This window comes from Nicotiana tabacum, chromosome 16, assembly GCF_000715075.1.
Source record: "Nicotiana tabacum cultivar K326 chromosome 16, ASM71507v2, whole genome shotgun sequence".
In the NCBI taxonomy this organism is placed as follows: Eukaryota; Viridiplantae; Streptophyta; class Magnoliopsida; order Solanales; family Solanaceae; genus Nicotiana; species Nicotiana tabacum.
The window spans coordinates 66,737,064-66,744,389 of NC_134095.1; positions in this window are offsets into that span (position 1 = coordinate 66,737,064).

The following is a 7,326-nucleotide window of genomic DNA, read 5'->3' on the forward strand; positions in this document are numbered from 1 at the left end:
TCAATACTCTCCCATCGTCGTCCTTGATGCATATCACTCGGTCTAAATCTCGAGCTTTCCTCTCTCTCAGCTTGGCCAGCCTAAATAACTTATTCTCCCCTCCTTTTTCCCTAGTTCCTTGTACATACGACTATAAGTCGCAGTCTTAGCCTCCGTGACCGCCATCTTCGCTTCCTTCCTAGCTACCTTATACCTCTCCATGCACGCTCGCCTCTCCCCTTCACCTATGCTCCCCCCTAACACCCGGTACGCCTCCTTTTTGGCTTCCACTTTACCTTGTACCACTTCATTCCACCACTATTCTCCTTTGTGCCTGCCGGAGACACCCGTTGAGACCCCTAACACCTCTCTTATACAGTTTGCTGTCGTTGACCACATAGAGTTTGCGTCACCACTGCTCCTCCAAGCTCCCATAACCGACAACCTCCCTTCCAACTCTTGAGCTTTGTCCTTAGTTAAGGCTCCCCACCTGATTCTCGGTCTTCCTCGAGCCGACATTTTCCTCTTCTTCACCATAATACCAACGTCCATCACCAAGAGCATATGTCGCGTCACTAGTATCTCACCTGGAATCACCTTGCAGTCCTTGCATAAGCCTCTGTCGCGCCTCCTGAGTAGGAGATAGTCAATTTGAGTCTTCGCCACCGTATTTTGAAAAGTAACCAAATGCCCCTCCCTCTTCAGAAAGCAAGAGTTAGCAACCACCAACCCAAAAGCCTTAGCGAAGTCCAGTAACGAGGTTCCTCCTTCGTTCATCTCCCCAAAACCGAAGCCTCTATGCACTTCGTCATACACTCTTGCGTTCGACCCAATATGGCCATTGAAATCCCCTCCTATGAATAACTTCTCATTAGGTGGTACCTGATGTATAATCTCATCCAACCCCTCTCAAAAGCGTCGTTTAACCTCCTTATCGAGGCCCATATGAGGCGCATAGGCACTAACGACGTTTACGGTGCACTGACCAACCACCAACTTAATACTCATCAATCTATCATTCACTCGTCTAACCTCAACAACATACTCTCTAAGTTCCCTATCCACCAATATACCCATTTCATTCTTACCCTTCTGGGGAGTTCCAAAGTTTATACCCATCCGCCTCCCTCGCACTCGACCCTACCCACCTTGTCTCCTGGACACACGCTATATTGACCCTCCTCTTCTTGAGGATCTTCGCCAGCTCTATAGATTTGCCTGTCAATGAACCTACGTTCCATGACCCAATTCTCAATCGATGGACACCCTTGTTCCCTTTACCTCCATTACATCCCAACCCACCTCCTAGCCCCTGCTCTACCTCCCGACCCACCCCCCACACGCCCCGAGGATATGAACTCACTTGATCATCCCAGACTGCAGCCACTATAACTACAGCGGACTAGGGGTAATCTCTAACAGACACCACAGAACAAACTAGAATAAGACAAGATGTCACTACAAGTGCCCTAATATAGTGACTAAACTAATAAGAACTAAAAAGACAACAATTTTACTAACACAATAGAAAGAAATAGGCAAACAGGAGGTACCAATTCCCGTGAGTATAACATGGGAATTGTCTTAGTAGACTCGACTATATTGCGTCCACCTAGCTCGTTCGCGTCCAGCTCCTATCGTTCCTCGCTGATACTCAGGTTGTTCTTCACCGTTTGCACGTGCCCGTCCTCGCCGCCCCAAGCCACCGATCCAAACTGATATTGTCAGGCAAGTCTTGTTGCGTTATGTCGGAAAGTTGTTCGGGAGTCGCCGGAATTTATGAGACCTGCCGGAAATCTGTACCCACCTGAAAATAGCTTGACCTCGCCGGAAAAGAATCTGCACCTCTGGCTTAAAGATAGGTCTGGTTTATGTGTCACCACGACAACGAAACCGGGCCTTAAACCTGACTGTGGTTGTCCCCGCTCGCCGGCGACTGATCCGTGTCTCGCTGGAGTAAGAGGGGAGAAGACAAGACGGGGATGAAGGAGAGGCGGGGTGAGAGAGATGGGCAGAGAGGGAGAGGGGTGTTGGATGATGGGGAGGAGAGAGGGGCGCGGGGACTTACATGGGTGGGGAATGGTCGTCGGCGACTGAACTAGTCGTTGTTGAGCTCTTATGTTACCGTTGGCAGTGAGCGTTCGGAGAGAGAGCGTTTCGGAGAGAGAGCGTTTTCAAAGAGGGTTCTACTGAGTTGCAACCCAATATATATAGGTGGGAAAATTCTCCTTTTATAACTGCCAAAATCAGGAAAGATTCCCTATCATAAGTAGCCGTCATTACCTTTAAACCATAATAGGTGAGAAGTCCAATAAAAAATGGTCATGTGTTCTTGTGTATTAATTTCGGATTGCGCATGAGTCGCGTCAATCATGAAGATTGAACTTCGATGAGACTTTTTCTTGCAAAGGAAGAAACCTCTGCAAAATCGACTCCTACCAAGAAAAGAAGACTACCACTTATTATTGAGCATTCGTCATCGAGTCGCCTAATAAGTTGGGAACTGACTATATGGGTAAAAATTACCCTCTCCATGCATCTTGACTGAAAAGTTCAATGTGAAAATTAAGACCTAGAAATCAAGTGACGGGATCCGTTGTCGAATTCAGAAGATTCTAGGGTTATGGTCATAGAAGGGTCAAGTATTCGAGAGGTGGTCAAATAAGTTTGGAGACTTAGTCAACCTTATCCAATGGAAGCCACCTATGTTATGCCGGAATGGAAGCCACTATCGAGGATCCCGCTATCCACTACCTAATCCAATGGCGTGCTGGCTCAAAACTTGGAAGGACATTTTTCTTCTCGCGACTATAAAAGCTACTCCTACGCTCAAAAGGAGGATCGTCGAATACACACAGAAAAACTCTCTGTAACAAAAACACTATCTTGCGCTAGACTTTTTCTAACTAGGCATTGTAATTCAGTCATACTAGTGAGCATAGATCGCTCAGGACTAGAAATAAAGAAGAATTTTCTCTATCGCATTATTTCACTATTTCTGGTTTATCTTTCTTTATTTTTTATAATTGCATCGAGGCAAACAGATTGCTAGTGGCCCTTGAAAAATACAAATTTGATTGTTTTATCTCAAAACCAGTTTCTGGGTTAAACAACAATTTTCCCATTAAGTGCATAATAAGTATTACTTTGGTGCTAGTCAAACAAATTATTTTTTAAAACTAGTCTAATAACCCGTTTTTCCAAGCTGCAAAAATCAGCTTATTCTGAGAAGTGCTTTTTTTCAAAAGTACTTTTCTTAAAAGTAATTTTGGTGAGAAGCAGTTTGTATTTGACTAATTAATTTGAAAAGTATTTTTGAGCATCAATTAGTGTTTGGTCAAGTTTAAAAAGCTGCTTCTAAGTGTATTTTTCTCAAAAGTGCTTTTAAAAAAAGTGCTTCTCGAGAGAAACTATTTTTTCTGTTTCTCCTCAAAAACACTTTTTTCCTTTCAAAAGCTTGGCCAAACACCTTAATTTTAGAAAAAGCACTTTTGATAAAAAAAAAAGCACTGCTGAATTGTTTGGACCTTCACTTGGTGCATCAAAGACCTGCAATCATGTATAATATTATTAAGAGAAGTGTTGCCATTTTCTAAGCAACTAATGACATTCGTAAATAGGCGAACAAGCTAGCTCACAAGCTGGCTAAATATGCTACTCAGGAAGGCATCAGCAGGGATCTGACAATTATGTATCATCCACCATCTTTTGTAACCACTGTCTTATCAAACGACTATGATGGGTCTACCCCGCAGTCAAGAACATTAGCAAAGATGCATGCGATAGGCTTGCATCATTTGGAAATAAAAATATCTTTAGAGACAGGAATTTTCTTGCTTATTATTACCAATTAATTAAATAAGTTTAGCTTCCACCTCGTCTATGCTTTATATATATATATATATATATATATATATATATATATATATATATATATATAATAAGATCCCTGCTTATCCAAAAAAAAAAAAAAACTTGGCCAAACATACTATAAGTCTTTTAGACAATACTTAATTAAATATTATATGGTGTAATTTATTAGGATCTCGATAAAAAATGGCCACTACCCGATCAATATTTGACCAATAGCCAACACAACTATTTTGTCAGCTATTTGACATAATTAGCTCCTATTAATCAATTAACCGATATGAGTAATTTTTCATACATTGGAGGTTCATTTATCAAAATTACCGTCTAAAACATATCAAAATTGCTAGTGTGAGCACGTGATCTTTGCCTCATACGAATTACTCCAAAATAATTCCCAAAATTAGGTCTTTTCTTTAATTATGTGTTATTTTTAGGAAATATTGTGCGATTTTCCTGTTTATTTGCATAGATTTGTGTGCATGTTTAATTTTATTAATACATTAAAAAAATAAAAAAATATATATAGCATTTGCATTTAGGATTGGATTTTTATATTTTTGGAATTAATTAATAATTAGGCGTTTTACAAAAATAAAAATTCAAAAAATAATAATAACATATTTTTGTAATTTTAGTTAAAATTGTGTGATTTTATTTTAATTTGTCATTTAATTATTTGTGATAATTATTAGTTAGAGTTAATTAGTATTTTTAAGTTAATTTGGTGTTTTATTATTTAATTTAAGATTTTGAGTTAATTTTTGAGAGGAATAGAAAAGAAAAGGAGTTAATAAAAGAGGAAATCAAATTTGGGCTAGAAGATACTCAAGCCCAAACAAAATCCGTCCAAACCCACGCCAAACCAGCCCAGACCCATCTACCATACCTGGTCCACCCCTACCAGAACCAAACGACGTCGTTTGGATATGTTTCAAACTGGACCGTTGATCTCAGCCGATCAAACGGTCCCAAAGCTTTGGCCAAACCCGACCCCGACCCGCTTACCCTAAACCACACCTGCCCCAGCACTACCCCAAAACGACACCATCTCCAGGTGATGAACTAATCCAGGCCATTGATCGTGCCTGATCAAACGGCCAGGATTAGACCATCCCTTCCGTGTATAAACTTAACCCCTCTCCTCACACCCCCCTAAGCCATACCCTGTTCATCGTCTCTTTCAGAGACGGACCCCAAGCAACCCTCCCAAACCCTAGCCGTCCTGAAACCCCTTCGTTTGAAAGCCGGCGGCAACAACGCCGATGACCACCAAAATAACACCTCTGAACCTCCTAACCACCCTCTCCACAAATCACTTAACTGTTTTGCTCGAATCAGACTCCAGCTTCTCGAATCTTCAATCGAAGATTCGAGTAAACTTGAAACTCACCCCAACCAGTCCCAAACTCACACCAAGGCACCCCCTGACCACCCTCGTTATGGATCTGTTAACCGTTTTGCTCGAATCAGACTCCAGCTTCTCGAATCTTCAATCGAAGATTCGAGCAAAACCTGGACCTACCCCAATCTACCTTGAACTCACACCCTGACACCCCTTTACCTCCCTCATGACCAAACCACCGTTGGTTGGGTTCGAATCTGGCTAGAAACACTCGAACCCCAAATCGAAACAAACAAAACCCTAAAAAAACCAAATCTGGTTTCTGTCCGAATCATAAGAGGTTTTGGGTGTTTAACTGACCTTTTGAGAACACTCGATTAAGGTCCGTTTGACCTCAAAAGAAGTTCAAATTCGAGTCGATTCAAGTCCGTCTGTTCTTAGTTCTATCTAAGGTATTTTTCCTTTTTGTCTTTTATTCTATTTTCTAATGTTTTAAGTGTCTGTTTATGTGTTTGGTATTGTTATATTAATTTTTCAGTTTTGTCGATTATTCTTTCCTTCTCCATCATACCTTTTTATTTGGTCGAATTTGTTTCTGTTCGCTGTTAATTATAGGCTGTGTAGTCAATTCGAATAAGTTCGTCGATTAATTTAGCTTTATTATAAATCCATGTTCTTGTCATTGTTACTTGAATGGCCTGATTATCTATTTCTGAGTAATTGCTGTCAATTGTTGTAGGCAATCATTTAAATCAGTTATCATCGATTAAGTCAAGTTTTATCAGTAGTTTAGTAAAATGATTTAAGGTCGAATGTTGTGTGTGCTTGATCTGTGGACATTTAGCTACAGCGCATTGTCAATAGGCTGACAATAAACCTGCATTCATGTTACCTGGATTCATGTTCATTTTTGAGTCAATTTTCAATTTCAGTTTAAATAATTCTGCTGAGTTCTGTGTTGTGATTTAAATTCAGTCCATGGCATTCAAGGGGAACTCCACCTTAATCATTCAGATCGTTAGGAGAATTGGTTATAGCTGTTAATCAAATTAGTTTTAGATAATTGCTAATTGAGCAGATTTTAGAATTAAAAGTTTTAATATAGTTGAATAATTATATTAGGGGCAGTAATATTAAGGGTTTTCAGGGGTGATTTGGGAATGAAACAGTTAGGATAATATTTAAATATTAGTGTTTTGTTAGTGGGATATTAATGTCTTTAGATTAATATGGTAATGGGGAACAAAAGGGAATGGGGGGCTAAAAATAAGGAAAAGTTTTCCTTAGTGGGATTTTAAGTGGAAAATTCAGATTTTTAGTGAAAGGGAGGGGGTAAGGCAGTAAGTATAAGAAGGCAGAGAGAGGCTTATAGAAGGGGACTGGAAAAAAAATTGAATTCTGAAAGCTGGAAAAAGTTGAAAAAGAATAGCTATTTTCATTATTTGTCTGGTTTAGGATCTGAAATTAGTTAGAACTTTCTTCCTTTTACTTCTGCTCTATACTTGGGGAAGTATATAGTTGCTGGCTATTTGTGGCTACACTGCTGGTTGCCATTTCTGTTTGCTACTACTGCTGCTGACTCTCTTCTTCTTCTTCTTCTTGTATTGACAATACCAGGTGCATGCTTCGAACTCCTTTGATGTAGTTCCTTGAAGTTCACAAAAAATGGAAATATTCATAGATTTGTGTTTATTAGTAGGCTGTTTGTTGTTTATAATTGGATGAATTGTTAGTCAGTTATACCTAGTCAATATTGGCTATGCGTTTTACCTAGTCAATATTGGCTATGCGTTTTGTATTATGTGAACAATGGAAACATACGGATTGTAATTAAGAGCTAACTAAACTGCTATGTTCATGTTGACATGCTTTTAATTTACAAATTTGAACTGCTAGGCTCATGTTGATATGCTATTAGTTTATAACTTTGAGCTACTAGGTTGTCAGTGTGCCTTACCTAAACATGATTTGAGCTAGAGTTTGTGGTTATAACTGTTGCACCAGTATTTTAGGAGTAAGCTTACTTAAAGTATGATTTTGTGATTGTTGGCACTAGAACGTATTCAGCCATTGGTTAGCGTATCTGTTTATTGGTAGGCTTAAGGTAGAACTCAATTGTTATAAAGTTTTAT